Source organism: Pseudophryne corroboree, chromosome 4 (genome assembly GCF_028390025.1).
Source record: "Pseudophryne corroboree isolate aPseCor3 chromosome 4, aPseCor3.hap2, whole genome shotgun sequence".
NCBI lineage: Eukaryota > Metazoa > Chordata > Amphibia > Anura > Myobatrachidae > Pseudophryne > Pseudophryne corroboree.
Window position 1 is genome coordinate 296,906,446 of NC_086447.1, and position 22,503 is coordinate 296,928,948.

Sequence of the window (22,503 nt, forward strand, 5' to 3'; positions counted from 1 at the left end):
TCGCGTTGACGCTATGTCGTTTTGTCGCAAGGTTTCCTTCCATCAGTCAAACAATTGTTTATAACCAAATAATGTTTTCAATATTTGTCGCATTGTCGCTATATGGTCTAATAGCTTAATTTTTTTATACTGAATAACTGTAAAATTTGGCAGCTTCACCTTGAAAGTTGTGGAAGATATTTGCATACAAACGTATTCTGTTATATATGTAGCCATAAAACCAAATCTAAATGGTAATGCATAAGAAGGCACTCACCAAAACAATATTTACTTCATCACAGGTAATAATTCTACAGATGAAATGATCACATGCAGCAGTTCCCAGTCTGCTACATGTGATCATTTAATCTGTTGAATTTATCGTACCTGTCAATATGTGGCAGCATCTTTTCCTGTGGTGAAGTAACTATTGCTACAAATTGTTTTGGTAAGTGCCCTCTTGTAGTGAAGTAAATATTGCTACAAATTGTTTTGGTAAGTGCCCTCTTATGCATTACCTTTTGGATTTGGTTTTGTATCATTGGGTTACTGGAATAGGCCCATGTTGTGCACCCCACTTTTATCATATGTCGATATGAGTGCAGAATTTACTTTTATATATATATATATATATATATATATATATATATCTACACACACACTTCCAAGTATGGCAGTCAGCAGTAAATCTTCAAATACATCACAGTCAGCTTTCATATAGACGTTTTACCCAATTCCCAGTTATTAAGGTTATTACTCAGAAAATCAGTTCTTTCATCATCTACTATTCTCAAAATGGGCATAAATGTATGATCTCCAAATTACTATGGGGTCTATTCATATAGATATGCCGTAATGAACTGTTACTTTTCACTATATACTGCATTGGTTTGATATGTAATATATAGCTTTGTGAAGTAGCATTTCATATACACCTAGCTTTCCAGTGAAGCGATTCGGTATCCAGGGCCGGGGCGGATTGGCCATAGTGTTCACCAGGAAGATTCCCGGTAGGCCGATGTGTGTGCGGGGCCTGTTTTGTGTGTTGTCATGTGACCCCACCCCCCAAATGACAGGCAGCCCATCACACTTAGGGGGTAATTCCAAGTTAATCGCAGCAGGAATTTTTTTAGCAGTTGGGCAAAACCATGTGCACTGCAGGGGAGGCAGATATAACATGTGCAGAGAGAGTTAGATTTGGGTGTGGTGTGTTCAATCTGCAATCTAATTTGCAGTGTAAAAATAAAGCAGCCAGTATTAACCTGCACAGAAATAAAATAACCCACCCAAATCTAACTCTCTCTGCAAATGTTATATCTGCCCCCCTTGCAGTGCACATGGTTTTGCCCAACTGCTAAAAAATTTCCTGCTGCGATCAACTTGGAATTACCCCCTTAGTACACTGCATTATCCCCATTCATTCTGTTATTCCATCTCTGCAGTACAGCAATTCTGCCATCCAGTGATATTGCCATGGCTTATCATATATTTGGAAATGTATGTAACTAAGACCTCTGGATTTCTATTATAGATATAGTCTTTCAAGTCTTAGTACAAGTACAGTTTGGTGTGCTGGGGGACACCGGCGGTTAATCCCCAATGTATTTCATGGCTACACAGTATGTTATTCTTCTTGTGCTGCCCATGTTGGGCCACTTCTACAAAATTTTACAGGGCCACTTTTAGTTCCCAAGCCACCCCTGGTCTGCAGCAAAAGATGCAAGGAAGACTGTAATTCGTACAGTCAGGCCCTGTGAGGAGGGATCCTGCCCCCCTCAACAGACCCCACCCCCTCATCAGATTGCACCCCCATTAGGGCTGCTTCCATAAATTTCACAGACTGGATTTTCATCCCAATCCACCACTGTCCAGGACTCCCTCTATGCGGTCCTCAGCTGCAGCCCTCTGGAGAAGGCAAGCAGCATAGACTTCTGTGCACCACAGAGCTTTGAATGGGGTGATGGTGGTGGTGGTGGGGGGATTCACAGAGCATATATTCTGAGCCAGTTCAGGAGAGATTTGGGGTGGGGGCAGAGTGAGCTAGCCATGCCATGGATAGGTCAGGGGCATTGTGCAAAGCAGGGGTGGGGAGCAGAGTGGGCTGGCAGTGGGTAATCAGCAAAACTAAGGTGACTTGTCATATGGTGGATCACCTCCATACAGGACACCAGAGGTGGATTTAGAAATCACGAGGTCCTAAGCAAGATACCGATTTGGGGCCCCCCTCCTTCAAACAATAAATAGAACTATATTTTGATTCCTGATTTATGTCTCTTACATTATTTGTTGTTATGCCTTCTTATATTCTGTTACAATATATATCTACCTCCTTCACTGATTATACCATGTCCCCTCACCTTCCATTATCACACCACTCAGTTACTGCATTTTAGATCTGTGCTCCCCTCACCGAATGTAGCAGGTCCCCATGCCCCATTATTACACCCTCACCCACTTGGGTAAATTTACTAAGATGGGAATTCCATTTAAGATGGGATGTTGCCCATACCAACCAATCAGATTCCAGGTATTATATTTTAGAAGGTGCTAGATAAATTAGAAGTACAATCTGATTGGTTGCTATGGGCAACATCCCATCTTACATAGAACCCCCATCTTAGTAAATTTATCCCACTGACTGCATTGTATATGACTAATCATAGCTTACAACACTGCAGGAGTTGAGACACAGGCATGTGCTGGAGCCAACATCCAACAGCTGTCTAATCACTGACAGCCTGCTGGGAGCATTCAGCCAGCCCAGTGCTCCGACATTTGTGACGGCTGTCGCGTTCCACCGGAAATGCCCTCTGTATAGCCTTTTTTGCGGGCCCCCCTTGGACCCACAGGGCCCCCTGAGACCCACAGGGCTCTGAAGCATGCCTTGGTTGCCTTGTGGTAAATCCTCCTCTGCAGGTAACAGTGACAGCAGAGGAAAGGGGGGCACTGGAAAAGCTGGCAGCGGCAGTAGTCACACTCACTATACATATACAGTACACTGACACTCCTCTATCATTCAGTGGAGTGCTCAGTGTATGATTGGCCAGGCATCACATGAAGGGGGTGGGAAGAACATGGGGAAGGCGGGGAGACAGCTCTCTTCCTTGCTCTTCTCCCCACAGGAGTCTCCTTCTGAGATGGCAAATCCAAAAACAGCTGAGGAATGGAAAACTGATCTTTCTGTTCCTCTATGAATCACTCTCCCCATACTACTGTGTGGGGAAGCAATTCAGGCATGAGAGGGGCGCCACTGGACAAGTGAGGAACTTCACTGTAACTCGCTTCATGAATGGCACTAAGCAGTGAAAAGCCCTGTGTTCAGCAAAATAGCTTTTCTCTGCTCTATGAATAGATGGGATCCGGTCTCTAGGTCGACAGTAACTAGCTCGACCACTATTGGTTGACAGTAACTAGGTCGACAGGGTCTCTAGGTCGACATGTTCTAGGTCGACAGGTCAAAAGGTTGACATGAGTTTTTCACAATTTTATTTCTTTTTTTTAACCTTTTCATACTTAATGATCCACGTGGACTACGATTGGAACGGTAATCTGTACCGAGCGAAGCGGTAGCAGAGTGAGGCACCTTGCCCAAAGCATGGCGAGCAAAACGAGCCATTCAAGGGGACACGGTGCACTAATTGGGGTTCCTGGTCACTCTACGAAGAAAACAACACCAAAAAACATAAAAAACTCATGTCGACCTTTTGACCTGTCGACCTAGACCATGTCGACCTAGAGACCATGTCGACCTAGAGACCCTGTCGACCTAGTTACTGTTGACCAATAGTGGTCGACCTAGACATTGTTGACCTAGTTACCATCTACCTTCCATACCACACCCGAATAGACCCCTATATCTATTTCCAGTGATCAAAGCTGTATTTTAAAAATGGTTGTAAGGAAAGTGAATCAAAATTTGTTAGTGATCTCCTACTGTTTTATATATAATACTATCTACCAACTCTTATTTATAAAAAAAAAAAAAAAAAAAACATGACCCCACTATATCTATTGTCAAAGTCAGAAAAATATCCCGCTGCACATTGCCATATATGCACCTCATGCGTGTGCCCGCTGCACGTGCACAGACCCTCCCATGCGTGCGCACACTCGCCGTCACGGGCGCACGGTGTGCGCATTTACAGTAGAGTTTGTGCGCATCTAGCATGCGACACGATCGCTACATATCTAATCAAAATAATGTATTTTATAAGTTAATATTCCCCTGAGTTCAGCAAAGTATGGTATATTTAAAATGGCTCTTTGACCTTAGAGATTCCCCAAACAATAGCTTTCATGTTGGGAGGGCTTCACATGTTCTTATGCATAGTTAAGCACAGGAATAGTAATTGAAGATTAATTGTATTCCGAATAAATTACACCTAAGACCAGTCAGTTTCTTTCCTGCAGACGGAGTACAATAGCCTTTAATTACTCTAAGCTTTGAGACTCAATGAAGAGGGCTGGCACTTTGTTTACGAATGGGGCTGGTTTTGTCTCCAGAAGAATGATTGCTGAGATGTCATTGTCTCAACTGAAAGTGGACAGTGAGACAGTATTCGCCAAACAATAGCTTCCCACAAGACAGGAATTTGTTAGTCATCACCCAACATTTTGCATAACCAAGATCAAATATCTAGCTCAGCTCACTGATACAGCTAGCCCACATGCTGTGAAAGACACACACTTCCTGTGGATCACACACCCCCATAGCTGGAATGCAGGTATGATATATCCACTGGAAATCACAGGGCTCACTCACTCAGAACCAACCTAGCACCCAGAAGCATGGCTTGCTCGTCACCAGGACTGATCTTACGAAGGCTAAGTATTGTATACACATGGCTTAATGGCATAGAATAGTTTAAATATGTGTTTGTGGTAAAGTAGTTGTGAAATGATTGGCATAGAATAGTTAGTTTGGAGATACAAATGGCTTAAGGTTAATGATGCTTGTGCAGTTATGTGATTGTTGTATGGTTGTGATGATACTCTATGAAATCTGTAATGAATTGGAACAGTAGACAATCTGTAGCATAGCATCTCTGGTATACATTTATGGATGGTGATTTATAACAGATTATAGTAGTTTTACATGATGCATCTTGCTGAAGGTTAGAAGTCAAAACATACTTCCTTTTGTTACTGTAGTCATGTGCTTGTAGCAATAGCAGGCTGATACTTGTGGGTACCTGGTAATCTGGCCTTGTGATGGCTCATATGGACAGCATGAGATATGTGGTGCTGATTCTGGAAGGATAGCATAGTCAGCATACCATATGCTCTGGTTATGGAGATACTGTGTTGGCTTGAAATTGTGAAAGGTGATTTAGATGGTTTGGAATTGTAAAATCAGCACATATGCATTATATTGAAGCTTAGACATTTTGGAATATAGTGGAGTCTTATGTCTTCTGCTATGTGACTATGGTGTAGCAAAGAATGCCATGTGTTTGGACTTGCAAATCTAAAATGGCTGCTGGCATTCCCTTTTGAACCATATGTTACAGACTTTGGAATCATGGGAGTTTTTCCCAAAATGGAGTCTAGCTTCTGTCCCATGCGGTATTGTAGGGACCATTGTGTTGTTGCTGTATGATGTGTATATAGGGACAGCCAGCCTGGGTGAGCTCAAGTTTCTCAACACAAAGGTTCTCAGCATTGACTAACTGCGCAGCGATCATTCCCACATGTGTAAATTCTCTGCAACCATATTTATCTCCCATTTTGTTGTAAGCCATTCTCTCTCTCCTTCCCCCTTAAATGTAATTGTGTCTTTGTTGTATTTTAACGTGTAGTAACTCGGTTAGGTATTTTATGTTATTTTGGTAGTGTATAACTTGTATTGTGTATTCTTTTGCAATTGAACGTTCATTCTCTCCCTTAAAGGTGTTAGAACCTTAGACCGGTATTTGAGTGTTTATTATATTGCTAAAGGGTTCTCAGAGCGTCACAGACGCTCATACAGCTTTTAAGCTGACAAGGTTACACTGCATTACATCTACACATTATCACTGCACAAAGGTTTACAGTATAAGTACATTCCTTAAGGTATAGTTATTAAAGTTTAATTCTGTAAGTGTCTGCGACGCCTGTGTTCACACCCTGTGCACAGCGTCTGCTACGCTAAGGGCGTACCCTTGCGGTACTTTGTGCGCCAATTGCGTACTGTGTCTCTTAACCTTTTAGAGTGTTTAATATAGGATATATTAGGCATTGTCAATTGGGGAACTCGTCCGCTCTTCACATATCTGCACTAGGTAATTTTAGCAGACATTATCGGTCAGCAAAGTGAGGGAGGTGTTCGTAGTGCTGACCAGATAAGCGTCTGCTTCACTTAGTAAGGAGTGCTGAAGGAATCCGGAACCAGAGGTAGGAACATTAAGCTATTGTCTTTGTAAATCGGGTTTTATTATTTCTTATTTCTATTTGGTGCTAACTACACACGCAGATTGGATGGTTTGTCTGTTTAAATAGGTTTAAAATTATTTTTAATCGCTCTGCATAGCGTGATAACTAAAAGGAGCTGGCATGATGATTTTCTTTGTGACAAAAGGTCTGTCCCCCATTTTGTGTAAACCTCATGGAGGTGGAAGGGGGAGGAGCAGCGGCCATTTTGGGAAGGAAAAAAAAAATTCCCCTAAGCGGCTGATTTTCAGTTGACTCAGGAAATAATCAGCCATCCATTGTCAAAAAGAAATCATCATTTAATGAGTTTTTTTTTATGCATTTATTTAATCTATATCATAGTCAATCATAAGTGGTTCAGATACAGTTTAATAAAAGTTAATAAATTAAATATTTGATTTAGGAAATACACAAATAAAACGTAGTGTTTTTTTTGTTTTTGTTTTTGTTTTGTCACTGTCTCTCTTCAAGAGCTTTAACTCTGCTTGGTATAGGATAACCATTGAAGTGCAAATTAACCTTTGGATTTTTTTTTTTCTCTCCCAGCAGTGAAAGAAATCGCCTTTACAGAGTTAGTTAAAAAAAAAAGCACTGAATAAGGTCTCACATAAGGAATAGTGATTGGTACATATATGTAATATCTATATGCGTATGCTTACATCAATGTATGTTATTAGATTAAATTTAGAATTGCATTTTCATCTGTGTATTTTCACATATCATTCTCCTGATTGCCACATACTAGTGATAACGTGCTGAGACATTTGTTGTTATTAATAGTTAAAAGATAAAAAGTAATATTTAAGGGAATAATTGTAAAAGGCACGCACACAGTCTCGCCTAGAAAACAAGGGAGATTTGGGTGGTGTTCAGTGAATGATTACTGTTAAAAAAATCATTCACATTGATAAACGTGTAGTGTGTTACTGTGGACGTACTTGGTCTGTGTACACGTGTCCTTACAAGGGCAGGGCGTATGCAACAAGGGTCGACGCACGGAGCGTATATTACGCAACGGAGCATACGGATACACCCACATAATACAAACCGCACGATAGTATTGTTTAGTAGGCGATAAGGAAATAACGCGATAACACAGATCTATCTCAAATCCAAAAGTTTAAAGTTAAAAGAAAAAAAAACCTTCTCTATTGCAATTCTTCTGGGTTAGGCTAATACCGAATGAAAGGAATTCTGTACAGAAATAAGAGTGTTCGAATGTAAGAGTGTGTATATATAAGATTTCTCTTTTATTACGGAAGTGGGAACCATAGGCCAGTAGAAAGAGGTACACCAGCGAGAGTGATAGCGTGGGGTGGCTTGGGAGGCGTCCCTTGTTAATCTCGACATATTTTTGAGCAGTAGAGTCTGCTGTACATAACAGACCAGGAGGTCACAGAACAAGAGGTTCAGGTACAGCAGACTAGAAGTAGAGAGCACAACCGAAGAGGGTTGGTGCGAGACCCATATAGGCCAACAAAGCTCATGGCTGAAGGAATTCGCAGCAGAAATTTTCGATTCCACTGATCGTTCCGCACATAAGATTAGTTGCTTGTGTGCAGATACGATTGTACCGCATGTGATTGTGTGCATTAGCGTGTCTTGAATTCAGAAGAACGCTACTTGCACATTGTTAACGTGATTTGTGTAATTTTTTTATTTTAAGGGAAGTAGCCTGATCACTCAGGGACATTCCAGCGACTGACACTTGCTGGGGGGGGTAAGACACTCCCACACGCCCGAGCAAGTAGAAGTACTTAGGTGCCCTAGGTTGGGTACGGAACCTCTGGGAACTTTGGTCGCCGTATTGGCCAGCGTGGATGGGAGTTAAGTGGGCGGACTTCGGAGCAAAATCCCCACCGCAGCCTTACCCCGAGCATCTTGGTTTCTGTAAGGGTTGCCGAAGACCCTGATTTGAAGTCAGAGGTAGTGAAAGCAGCACCTGCAGAGATGGGGGCCAGTTGTTCAGGTAAGGGGCGATCAACCGAGGTTCATGTTGATTTGAAACCGATCAATCAGGTCGGCAAGGTCATGTGTGAGAAATCAGACCAGGATGGTCATCACACAGAAATGTTATGCAATGAATAGGAAGGGATGACTGTGCATGACGGGGAGAAGTTTTCCCGGGTAGGTACTTTTAACCCAGAAGTGTTACAAAATTTAAAGAGAAGAGTTTGCCTGATTAAATCTTCAAAAAGGCGTATTAGACATTATGATTATTTAACATTGTGGCAACAGGAAAGTGAAATGCAAAGAAATTTAACTTACATATCTGACTCTCATCTTGGGAAGAGAGACATGGCAATGGAGAGGATTATGGCTGCAGAGAATGGCGCGATGGTGTACGATAAAAAAAATGCACTTAGTAACTGTATTAAGAATGAAAGTAACAAATGTAATAATGTTTATAAAAATGAAAGTGTCAAAATTACAAATGTTAACCTGTGCAAGTCGCATCCCATGTTAAACTCCCCTCAGGATTACCAGCGAGAAGGTGAAACCAACACGATGTCAACACTCTACCCAGCAGTCATCATACGAGACACCCAGAGGGACACGGCCAAGTTGGTAAAGGCAATAGCAGAACCCCCTAACGGAGGGTCAGGTGAGGTCGTGTCAACAGGTAAGTACGGTATTGTATGGTACTCACAGACAAATGCATCTTACACCAAAGAGTTAACACAAAATAGCATAATGGAACAAAATCCTGTCAGGGTGAACACAATATATTAAAACAAATGTACACTACAGGAAAGTAGCAGTTTATGTGTTAATAAATGGTATAAAGCAAGTATTAAGAACGAGTATACAAGCCTCTCTACCTAACTGGAGAAATAACTCAGTAACTGCATTAAGGAACTCCGCTGTTGGGCATGAGCAAACATCATCAAGCACAGGGAAACAAAGAAGCCCCAGATCCCTGTGGGTAAGTCAAAGGTGAAAAGGTGTTATAATTGCCAGAAGGAAGGTCATTTTGCAAGAGATTGCTGATCAAGAAGTAGACCAAATTCATATAAACCCCCTAGACAAAGATATGAGCAAAGTTATGACACACCAAATTGTAATCAGAGATCACATAGGAAGGAGTTTGGGCCGCACCTGTAACATGCAATCAGGAAAGGTAATCAAATCAAGGTGATCATTAGGACTGATAGTAAGCCTGAGGTTACAGTTAATGAAATGGGAGGTCAGTTCCTTGCAGGCACAAGGACGGCCGGGTAGACGTTGTAATTTATCTGTAAATGTTCTTTTCCCCATCTCTGACGTTCATCGGCAGGACCCAAATATCACATAGCTATTTGGTCCTTGCAGAAGTCTACCAAACCCCAGTATGACCTACCAGCATCGATGTATCCTGGCCAGATACAAAGGGTAGGTATGGAAATACTGGTGGGAGAGACTATGCAAGGATACCATTGGACATGTAGATGTGACAGCCTGATGGTGAACGGAAGATCTGACAATGTTTTTTTCTCTCCTGAAAAATGTTTGAAAAATGTTTTTTTTCTGTTGTTGTTTATTGTTGATTTATGTGACGCATATATATATATGAACGGTTCTCTCTCTCTCGTTGTTTTTTTCTCTCTCTCTCTTCTTTCTCATGTTCTCATAACGTTACAGATGGTATGTCACACATTAGTTGGACAAATGGTAATGCAAGATTTATTCTCCTTACAGAAAGAGCGCTGAGCTAGAAGAAATATTGTATCACCAGAATGTTTAGAAGACTGAGAGACAGCACCTTTGAGATGACAGCAGAACAAGAAGAACAACAAGACTAGAGAACTAATTATCGTAACAAGTTTCTCTCCCCCTCAAACTGTTTTCCTGTACCCCCATTACAAATTTCTCCTTTCTCCTCCTGTAAGATGGACTCGCCTCAAGAGACTGTGATCCGTGTTTTCATGTTGACCCTGATGTTGACCAGAGCAGTCTGTTTCGGTGAGAGTACCAGTGAGGTCGAGAAAGGATCCAGAAAGGTTCTGATGACAGAGATGGAGGCGTAGATTTCCAAGAACAACATAATCACCAAGCAAAGGCGAGTATCAGAAAACGATCTGGTAGCATTGACCATAGAAGGAATTGTGAAGGATTGTTAGCTGAAGAAAATTGCATCTGTAGGCATTGTGATAACTTAGTTGAGGATGGGTGCATCAAGAAATGTCAGTCCAGTTTTAACATTAACATGGACCGACATCCATTGGATGACTATCACTCATTAGTGGGTAAGGTGTTAAACCAAACAGACTGTTGGGTATGCTCTCAAGTACCTCAAGGTCACAGCAAGTCAGGACTAGTACCATTTCCTTTAACGATAGGGGAGGTACTTGAGTTAAGTGGTGGGAGACCGGTGGACAAGAGGTTTAATATCTCTAGTCCTCCTAGTTTGAAGCTCCACCAATATCATGTGGATAGGTCCTTAGTGTGTTTTAACATTTCCAATCCCCGAAAGCCGGGAAATTGGGAAGTGTCATGGAATAACAAAACCATGACCTTTTCATATAGAGCCGATAGAATGCCTACAGATACAGAGCTCATACGCCACATAGCCGATAGTGGAAAATATTTCCGATATAGGTATACCCTAGGAAGTAGGACCATGAGAGTTGGAGAAGTATCACCAGGATACTGTGCACATATCATACAACCGGATACGTGTACTAGACAGATGGGAGAATTAGGGTTAGGAGAGTCCACATGGAAAATGTGTAACATGGTAATGACATATTCAGTCCCATATGTTCTCCCCGATGATGCATATTTCATATGCGGGGGAAAGGCGTATGAGCGGCTTGCCCCAAACTCAGAGGGATTATGTTATATTGAAAAAGTACCGCCTGAAGTAATGACTGTATCGCATAACAAAATTGATTTGATTTACGACCCAACCATTGAAACCACGCTGTGATAAAAGGTGATTCCACGACCTGTTTCTTTCACCCGTTTTTCCTTTGTTTTCCTCCAAGGTACAAAGACATCCGCTTGGAAGAAGAATTTGACAACCTTTTACACAGACAACTGATGGACTATGCCATAGACCCCCCATATCCCTAGTAACTTTAATTTTACGCTAGCCCAACACTTTTTGTAAGTCTATGGACATTGAGAAAGCTTTTTGCTTGCATTTTGGCAAAAGCCCAAAGAGACTACAGTCAACATGTACATCAAGACAAGACAAGACAAAAGACAAGACCTCAATCGGCAAATGTATATTAAACTCACATAGTTTACGACTGCATTTACCATAATTGCTTCTTATCTTCATCTCTACAACCTTCAGGTAATGACACACATAGTCGATAGGGAATATAGGCACAGATATCAGCACTCACATATCCCCCCATTCATGTATCATCAACTAAAATGTGCTCCCCCATTTTGTTGCAACCAAAAGCCGAAAAGAGCTCGGTAAAGTTTGACAGCCCATCCAAAGGCCCGTAATACGGGATAAGAAGGAATTCAAATGTATACTTCGCAATACCTCGAAGCTTGATTTAAAACACGTACGGCACGATGATACATGACCCCCCAAACATGGATTCATACACACATGCTTCTGCTATCTCACTAGGTCATACCCTTTTCCTACTTTCTTCTCTCCTCCCTTACCCAATCATAGAAATGTATTTACATAGGGCATATATTTTTCTCTTTTTGAACTGTTTTAGGAAGTGGCAGTTATTGGTGACTGCCAAAGGGTGGACTGCCAAAGTCAGAAAAATATCACGCTGCACATTGCCATATATGCACCTCATGCGTGTGCCCGCTGCACGTGCACAGACCCTCCCGTGCGTGCGCACACTCGCCGTCACGGGCGCACGGTGTGCGCATTTACGGTAGAGTTTGTGCGCATCTAGCATGCGACACGATCGCTACATATCTAATCAAAATAATGTATTTTATAAGTTAATATTCCCCCGAGTTCAGCAAAGTATGGTATATTTAAAATGGCTCTTTGACCTTAGAGATTCCCCAAACAATAGCTTTCATGTTGGGAGGGCTTCACATGTTCTTATGCATAGTTAAGCACAGGAATAGTAATTGAAGATTAATTGTATTCCGAATAAATTACACCTAAGACCAGTCAGTTTCTTTCCCACAGACGGAGTACAATAGCCTTTAATTACTCTAAGCTTTGAGACTCAATGAAGAGGGGTGGCACTTTGTTTAAGAATGGGGTTGGTTTTGTCTCCAGAAGAATGATTGCTGAGATGTCATTGTCTCAACTGAAAGTGGACAGTGAGACAGTATTCGCCAAACAATAGCTTCCCACAAGACAGGAATTTGTTAGTCATCACCCAACATTTTGCATAACCAAGATCACATATCTAGCTCAGCTCACTGATACAGCTAGCCCACATGCTGTGAAAGACACACACTTCCTGTGGATCACACACCCCCATAGCTGGAACGCAGGTATGATATATCCACTGGAAATCACAGGGCTCACTCACTCAGAACCAACCTAGCACCCAGAAGCATGGCTTGCCCGTCACCAGGACTGATCTTACGAAGGCTAAGTATTGTATACACATGGCTTAATGGCATAGAATAGTTTAAATATGTGTTTGTGGTAAAGTAGTTGTGAAATGATTGGCATAGAATAGTTAGTTTGGAGATACAAATGGCTTCAGGTTAATGATGCTTGTGCAGTTATGTGATTGTTGTATGGTTGTGATGATACTCTATGAAATCTGTAATGAATTGGAACAGTAGACAATCTGTAGCATAGCATCTCTGGTATACATTTATGGATGGTGATTTATAACAGATTATAGTAGTTTTACATGATGCATCTTGCTGAAGGTTAGAAGTCAAAACATACTTCCTTTTGTTACTGTAGTCATGTGCTTGTAGCAATAGCAGGCTGATACTTGTGGGTACCTGGTAATCTGGCCTTGTGATGGCTCATATGGACAGCATGAGATATGTGGTGCTGATTCTGGAAGGATAGCATAGTCAGCATACCATATGCTCTGGTTATGGAGATACTGTGTTGGCTTGAAATTGTGAAAGGTGATTTAGATGGTTTGGAATTGTAAAATCAGCACATATGCATTATATTGAAGCTTAGACATTTTGGAATATAGTGGAGTCTTATGTCTTCTGCTATGTGACTATGGTGTAGCAAAGAATGCCATGTGTTTGGACTTGCAAATCTAAAATGGCTGCTGGCATTCCATTTTGAACCATATGTTACAGACTTTGGAATCATGGGAGTTTTTCAAAAAATGGAGTCTAGCTTCTGTCCCATGCGGTATTGTAGGGACCATTGTGTTGTTGCTGTATGATGTGTATATAGGGACAGCCAGCCTGGGTGAGCTCAAGTTTATCAACACAAAGGTTCTCAGCATTGACTAACTGCGCAGCGATCATTCCCACATGTGTAAATTCTCTGCAACCATATTTATCTCCTATTTTGTTGTAAGCCATTCTCTCTCTCCTTCCCCCTTAAATGTAATTGTGTCTTTGTTGTATTTTAACGTGTAGTAACTCGGTTAGGTATTTTATGTTATTTTGGTAGTGTATAACTTGTATTGTGTATTCTTTTTCAATTGAACGTTCATTCTCTCCCTTAAAGGTGTTAGAACCTTAGACCGGTATTTGAGTGTTTATTATATTGCTAAAGGGTTCTCAGAGCGTCACAGACGCTCATACAGCTTTTAAGCTGACAAGGTTGTATTTTAACGTGTAGTAACTCGGTTAGGTATTTTATGTTATTTTGGTAGTGTATAACTTGTATTGTGTATTCTTTTACAATTGAACGTTCATTCTCTCCCTTAAAGGTGTTAGAACCTTAGACCGGTATTTGAGTGTTTATTATATTGCTAAAGGGTTCTCAGAGCGTCACAGACGCTCATACAGCTTTTAAGCTGACAAGGTTACACTGCATTACATCTACACATTATCACTGCACAAAGGTTTACAGTATAAGTACATTCCTTAAGGTATAGTTATTAAAGTTTAATTCTGTAAGTGTCTGCGACGCCTGTGTTCACACCCTGTGCACAGCGTCTGCTACGCTAAGGGCGTACCCTTGCGGTACTTTGTGCGCCAATTGCGTACTGTGTCTTTTAACCTTTTAGAGTGTTTAATATAGGATATATTAGGCATTGTCACTATAAATATGTAACTTTTTTTTATTTTATTAATGTCATTTCCTCTTTTACTTGTGCAGAGGAAGTACCACCTCCACTACAGTGGGTGTGGCTTCTGTGGGCCCCAGAGGCTCAGCAGTGGTTCTGATTAGGTCTTTTTTTGGGGTGTGGTATGGAAGGTAGATAGTAACTAGGTCGACAGTGTCTTGGTCGACCACTATTGGTCGACAGTAACTAGGTCGACAGGGTCTCTAGGTCGACAGGTCAAAAGGTCGACATTAGTTTTTTTAGGTCGTTTTCTTCGAAGAGTGACCGGGAACCCCAATTAGTGCACCGTGTCCCCTCGCATGGCTCGCTTTGCACGCCATGCTTCGGGCAAGGTGCCTCGCTCCGCTACCGCTTTGCTCGGCAAGATTACCATTCCAATCGTAGTCCACATGGATCGTTAAGTATGAAAAGGTTCAAAAAAAGAAAAAAATCGTGAAAAACTCATGTCGACCTTTTGACCTGTCAACCTAGAACATGTCAACATAGAGACCCTGTCGACCTAGAAACCCTGTTGACCTAGTTACTGTTGACCAATAGTGGTCGACCTAGACACTGTTGACCTAGAGACGTACGCTCTGTGAAGTTAACAAAGCTTTACTGCATGTATGATGGACCCCTACATGCTTCAACAAGCCCCCTTCTAATATTAAATACTTTGGGAGGTTGGAGTGGCAACACCAGTCTCTCCCCAATTCTTGCTACAGTATGTCCTGGCAATACCGTGTTCTGTTCCTAACCTTGTGTATGTGCATGGTAGGAGTGACCACAAGCATCATAAGCTAGGATTCTGGGCTTATCAATTCATCTTCAACTAAACACAAGGGTCCTGACACTAATCAACAAAAACAGACTTCTGTGACAGTTTGTTATGACCCAATGGATCTGGGAGGGGTTCATACCCCAAAACCTATTTGGACATATGGAGAGACAAGAATATAATCAAGGACAAGTTATGAGATTGCTGCAAGATTTATCCACATGCATGGAGACTTTACAGACATCCTTGAACCGACTTTCACCTGACAGCTAATCTGAACCAATAAGGTTGGCTTCTCCAACTCCTCACATGCCAAGGTTTGACCTGACTGCCGTGAAATAAGTTAGGCTGTCCATGACACCCCTGGAGGGAAAGCAGCGAGCCCGCGAGGGGCTCTTTTGCGCTCACACCACTGCTGGGATCCCGAGTGCCGGCATACCGTAGTACACCCCAAAAAACCACCCCACTGTATAGAGCATTGGATTATAATGAAACAATAAAGTTCAATATAGTGTTATATTAAACTGTTAACCAGTGATGGAAGTATGGAGGTACGGGGCAGTACGGCGTACCAGTAAGAAATTCCCAGCCGTTACGCCATACCGCCAGGCCATCCACCATACCTGCATCCCGCTGGCTGCTATGTGAGGGTAGGAGAGCGCAGTGCCCCTCCTACCGCTCAATTCTCTGATGTCCGGTCTCCGCTCCGGCGGCTGCAGCGGTGGGAGGTGATCTCAATAAGGCACCGGTTTGCTAGCCAATCAAAGCTCGCGGACTGGCAGCCGCAGCTCCTGCTTAGCTGCCGGTCCGCAAGCTCTGACTGGCTAACGGACCGGCGCCTCATTTGAGATACCCGCCGCCAGAGCTGCGGAGACCGGACTTCACAAACAGAGGCAGCGGTGAGCAGGAAGGGGGGGGGGGGGGACACTCTGGGGCAATGTATATCTGGCACCATGGGGGCATTTGTGTATCTGGCACCATGGGGGCATTTGTGTATCTGGCACTGTGGGGGCATTTGTGTATCTGGCACTGTGGGGGCATTTGTGTATCTGGCACTGTGGGGGCATTTGTGTATCTGGCACTGTGGGGGCAGTTGTGTATCTGGCACTGTGGAGGCATTTGTGTATCTGACACTGTGGGGGCATTTGTGTATCTGACACTGTGGGGGCATTTGTGTATCTGGCACTGTGGGGGCGTTTGTGTATCTGGCACTATGGGGGCATTTGTGTATCTGGCACTGTGGGGGCATTTGTATATCTGCCACTGTGGAGCAATGTGTATCTGGCACTGTGGAGGCATTTGTGTATCTGACACTGTGGGGGCATTTGTGTATCTGGCACTGTGGGGCAATGTGTATCTGACACTGGGGAATTTGTGTATCTGGCACTGTGGGGGCATTTGTGTATCTGGCACTGTGGGGGCATTTGTATATCTGCCACTGTGGGGCAATGTGTATCTGGCACTGTGGGGGCATTTGTGTATCTGACACTGTGGGGGCATTTGTGTATCTGACACCGTGGGGGCATTTGTGTATCTGGCACCGTGGGGGCATTTGTATATCTGGCACCGTGGGGGCATTTGTATATCTGGCACCGTGGGGGCATTTGTGTGTCTGGCACTGTGGGGGCATTTGTATATCTGGCACTCTGGGGGCATTTGTGTATCTGGCACTGTGGGTGCATTTGTGTATCTGGCACTGTGGGTGCATTTGTGTATCTGGCACTGTGGGGGCTTTTGTATATCTGCCACTGTGGGGCAATGTGTATCTGGCACTGTGGGGCAATGTGTATCTGACACTGTGGGGGCATTTGTGTATCTGGCACTGTGGGGCGATGTGTATCTGACACTGGGGCATTTGTGTATATGGCACTGTGGGGGCATTTGTGTATCTGACACTGTGGGGGCATTTGTGTATCTGGCACTGTGGGGTATGTGTATCTGCATTGTGGGGCACTGTGGGGCAATGTGTATTTGGCACTATTGGGGTTATATGTGTATCTGCCCCCCCCCCCCCCACTCTCCCCTATATGTGTATCACATCCCCATTGTCACGATCCGGGTATCTGGACGCCATTACCTGCCGTTTAGGTGTCTTCTGAGACTGGCCCAGCGTTCCAAATCCGGATCTCATCTGTGTCAACACTCTGCACATCCCTCCTGTCATTCTGAGACACTACCACAGCGGCGCCATGTTTGAATCCAACATGGCGTCTCCCGTCCTCCGCGGCCTCCGCCGCCGTTACTGTGTTATTGCTGCAGGTTCTCAGAATCATGTATCATGCCTGCCGCGGCCTCTGCTGCCCTCCAAGTGTCTCAGCATATAATTGTCATCTGGCGTCTCCTGTCCTCCGCGGCCGGCGCCGCCATTATCATTATGTTAGCACATTTCATTTCAAACCAGTTTTCCCTCCAGGTTCCAGCATGGGCGCAGCCATGTTGGATTTGATCACATGCTCCAATTCCTCCAATCCACCGTTGCTGGAATCTGCATAATTGCCCAGCCAATGCCTGCATAGCAGCAGGTATAAGTATCCTGTGTCTGGGCCAGATAGATGTCAGTGCTTTGAATGTCATACCTTGTTCCAGTCTCTCTCTCCTGTGGCTTGTTTTTCCAGGTTCCAGCTCCTGTCTCCAGCATCCACAAAGAGACCCGCACCTGCTTTCCATCCTGCGGTGCAGACTGACTTTGCAATCCTCTGTGACTGATCCAGCTTTCAGCTATTACTTCGTTTGCTTCCAGCTTCCAAGCTTTCAGCTATTAACCCATCTGTTTCCAGCAACCTGCTTCCAACAGAATTCAGCCTCCTTAAAGAGCCGGTGTTCTCCCAGCGGATTTCTACTTACCAGCAGTATCCACTACCACCGGTAACCACTCTTCATTTCATCTGTTTCCACGCACCCTAGCATCTTTCAGTTTTAACTCCGTGTCTCCACCATCTGGCTGGTTCCGTCCAGTGACTCCTACAGTGCATTCCAGTTACCAGCATCATCTCATACACCTACTGGCGTGTTCCTCAGTTGTCTCCACTACTACAGCCTGGCCTGGTAAGGTTATTCTACCCAAGGACTATAACATCCGTTCTGCAACCTACCAGTGCCCTGTTATACCTTTTTATGGTTTAGTGATCCAGGAACTGTATTATCTGCCACTGCTAATACTGACTGTGAACGCTGTTGTGATTATGCGGAGTCTGTTTAATAAACTTATATTTGACTTTTAACCTGCTTGTCATGGTCACACCTTCGGGTTTCCTTCCACACTTACATGTCCAGGGGTCTGATTAAACCATCTAAGTTTAACTTAATTCCAACCCCTACAACTGAGGCTTCCTCCCGTCAGCCTAAACCCTCAGTTGTGACAGTAAGCACTGACCATATGAATCCAGCCGGAGACCAGGATCAAGCGGCTAGACCTATGCAAGAACTGGCAGCCAGACTCGAACATCAGGAGGCTGCACAAGGTCACATCATCTGCTGTCTCCAGGATCTCTCTACTCGGCTGGATGGGATTCAGACGACCCTCCGTGGACCTGGCACGTCTGGTGCGTCCACCACAGTGACTCCAGCTGTAACCCCACCCACCTTGCCCATTTCCATACCACGTCTCCATCTTCCGACGCCAGCAAAATTTGACGGATCTCCAAGGTTCTGCAGGGGATTTCTCAACCAATGCGAAATCCATTTTGAGCTTCAATCTGGCAACTTCCCCAGTGACCGTACCAAAGTTGCTTATATTATTTCTCTCCTCAGTGGCTCAGCCCTTGATTGGGCATCACCGTTATGGGAGAAGTCTGATCCCCTGCTGTCCTCCTATACTGACTTTGTAGCATCATTCAGGCGCATCTTCGACGAGCCGGGCCGGGTTTCCTCTGCTTCATCTGAGATTCTCCGTCTACGCCAGGGAACACGTACTGTGGGACAGTATCTTATACAGTTCAAAATCCTGGCATCTGAACTGGTCTGGAACGACGAGGCCCTGTATGCTGCATTCTGGCATGGCTTGTCAGAACGCATTAAAGACGAGTTAGCTACCAGAGACTTGCCTTCTAAGTTGGATGAGCTAATTTCACTATGCACGAAGGTTGATCTACGGTTCAGAGAGAGAGCAACCGAGCGAGGAAGATCATCCGTTCCTAAATCTTCTGCTCCTCCTCCTCGTCAACCATCTCCATCCAAGGATGAGCCTATGTAAATTGGTCGTTCCCGTCTATCTCCCGCTGAGCGCCGAAGACGCCTCTCCGAGTCTCTATGTCTCTACTGTGCAGCTCCGTCGCACACTATCAACGCCTGTCCCAAACGTTCGGGACTCCAGATCCTAGCTCGCCAAGGAGAGGGCCGGCTAGGAGTAATGATCTCCTCTCCATCTCCTCATGATTGTAACCTCCCAGTGTCGCTCCAAATTGCTCAACGTTACAGGAACGTCATTGCCCTCCTTGATTCCGGAGCAGCTGGGAATTTCATAACCGAAGCTTATGTTAAATGGTGGTCCCTACCCACCGAGAGACTGTCCTCGTCCATCTCTTTAACTGCCGTGGATGGCAGCAAGATTTTTGACGCAGTCATTTCCTTAAGGACTCTTCCAGTTCGTCTGAGAGTGGGAGTTCTTCATTCTGAGTATATTTCTTTTCTAGTGATTCCAAGAGCCACACATCCAGTGGTTTTAGGCCTTCCATGGCTCCGTCTCCACAACCCATCGATTGACTGGACAACTACGCAAATACTGGCATGGGGTCCCTCCTGTGCTGAGACTTGTTTAGCCAAAGTTCTTCCTGTTTGTTCTTCCTTCCCCAGGTCATCTGATGTTCCGCCTCCTCCATATCAAGACTTCACGGACGTGTTCAGTAAAGCCTCTGCTGATATCCTTCCTCCTCATAGAGAATGGGACTGCCCAATCGACCTCATTCCAGGGAAGGTTCCACCGCGAGGCCGAACTTATCCGTTGTCTCTGCCTGAGACACACTCCATGGAAGAGTACATCAAAGAGAACCTGGCGAAGGGTTTCATCCGACCATCTTCTTCTCCAGCCGGCGCAGGCTTCTTCTTCGTTAAGAAGAAAGACGGTGGTCTGCGTCCGTGCATCGACTACAGAGGTCTGAACGACATTACCGTCAAGAACCGATACCCTTTACCCCTGATTACCGAGCTCTTTGATAGAGTTAGTGGTGCAACCATTTTCACAAAGCTGGACTTGAGGGGTGCCTACAATCTCATCCGAATCTGTGAGGGTGACGAGTGGAAGACCGCCTTTAACACCCGTGACGGACATTATGAGTACCTCGTCATGCCCTTCGGATTGAGCAACGCTCCAGCAGTCTTCCAGCACTTCGTGAATGAGATCTTCAGGGACATCTTGTACCGCCATGTCGTGGTTTATCTAGATGACATCCTCATCTTTGCTAATAATCTCGAAGATCATCGTTTCTGGGTAAAAGAGGTTCTTTCCCGTCTCCGTGTCAATCACCTCTATTGTAAATTGGAGAAGTGTGTGTTTGAAGTTAAAACCATTCCGTTTCTAGGTTACATTGTGTCCGGTTCCGGACTAGAGATGGATCCTGAGAAACTCCAAGCAATCCAGAATTGGCCTATACCCTTAACCCTCAAAGGGGTCCAGAGGTTCTTAGGGTTCGCCAATTATTCTAGAAAATTTATACGAGACTTTTCCACCATTGTGGCGCCTATCACTGCATTAACCAAGAAAGGTGCTAGTCCGTCCAAGTGGTCCGAGGAAGCTACACAAGCCTTTCACCTTCTGAAGCAACAGTTCATCTCTGCACCAGTTCTGAAACAGCCCGACACCGACTCTCCTTTTATCTTAGAGGTAGATGCCTCCTCCGTTGGAGTAGGAGCAGTGTTATCCCAGAGGGCCAAAGATGGACTTCTACATCCTTGCAGTTTCTTCTCCCGGAAGTTCTCCCCACCTGAGCGCAACTATGCCATTGGCGATCAGGAGTTGCTGGCCATCAAGCTCGCTCTGGAGGAGTGGAGATACCTGTTGGAGGGAGCTTCCCACTCAATCACCATACTTACCGACCACAAAAATCTTTTATATCTCAAAGGCGCACAATGTCTGAATCCTCGTCAGGCCAGATGGGCACTTTTCTTCTCTAGGTTTGACTTTAAACTCCAGTTCTGTCCGGGTTCTCAGAATCGTAAGGCCGATGCCCTCATGGGAGCAAGAAAATGAGTCCGAATCTGCAGACAAGCATCCTATTATTAATCCATTGGCATTCTCCACGGTAGGGATGGACTCTACGCCTCCACCAGGGAAAAGTTTTGTTAAGCCAGTTCTAAGGAAGAAGCTCATGCATTGGGCCCATGCTTCCCGTTTTGCTGGACATACAGGCATTCAGAAAACCCTTGAATTTATTTCTAGGTCCTACTGGTGGCCAACTCTGAAGAAGGACGTTATGGAATTTATTGCCTCCTGCCCAAAGTGTGCCCAACACAAAGTCTCCCGCCAGTCGCCTGCGGGGCAACTGGTTCCATTATCTGTTCCCCGTCGACCATGGACCCATTTGTCGATGGACTTTGTTTCCGATCTACCTATCTGCAACAAGTTTAATACCATCTGGGTGGTAGTTGACCGGTTCACCAAGATGGCACATTTCATCCCTCTCACCGGTCTTCCGTCAGCTTCCAAGTTGGCTCAAGTATTTATACAAGAGATCTTCCGACTTCACGGTCTTCCTGAAGAGATCATCTCGGATCGTGGAGTACAATTTGTAGCCAAATTTTGGCGAAGTTTGTGTCAAGCCCTCCAAGTCAAGTTAAAGTTTTCCACGGCTTACCATCCTCAGACCAATGGTCAAACCGAGAGGGTGAATCAGGACTTGGAGGCCTTCCTCCGTATATATGTGTCTTCCTCTCAAGATGACTGGGTTCAACTCCTTCCTTGGGCCGAGTTCAGCCACAACAATCAATACCATTCCTCATCTTCTTCTACACCATTCTTCATTAATTATGGATTCCACCCTAAAGTCCCAGAATTCCAACCGCTTCCCGCAACTTCTGTTCCAGCAGTGGATGTCACCTTGCGTCAGTTTTCAAATAACTGGAGGAACGTCCGCGCAGCCCTGCTTAAAGCCTCATCCAGGTATAAGAAGTTTGCCTATAGGAAGCGTAGAGCGGTTCCTGCTCTCAAGGTGGGTGATCGTGTGTGGTTGTCCACGAAGAATTTGAGGTTGAGAGTTCCCAGCATGAAATTTGCACCTC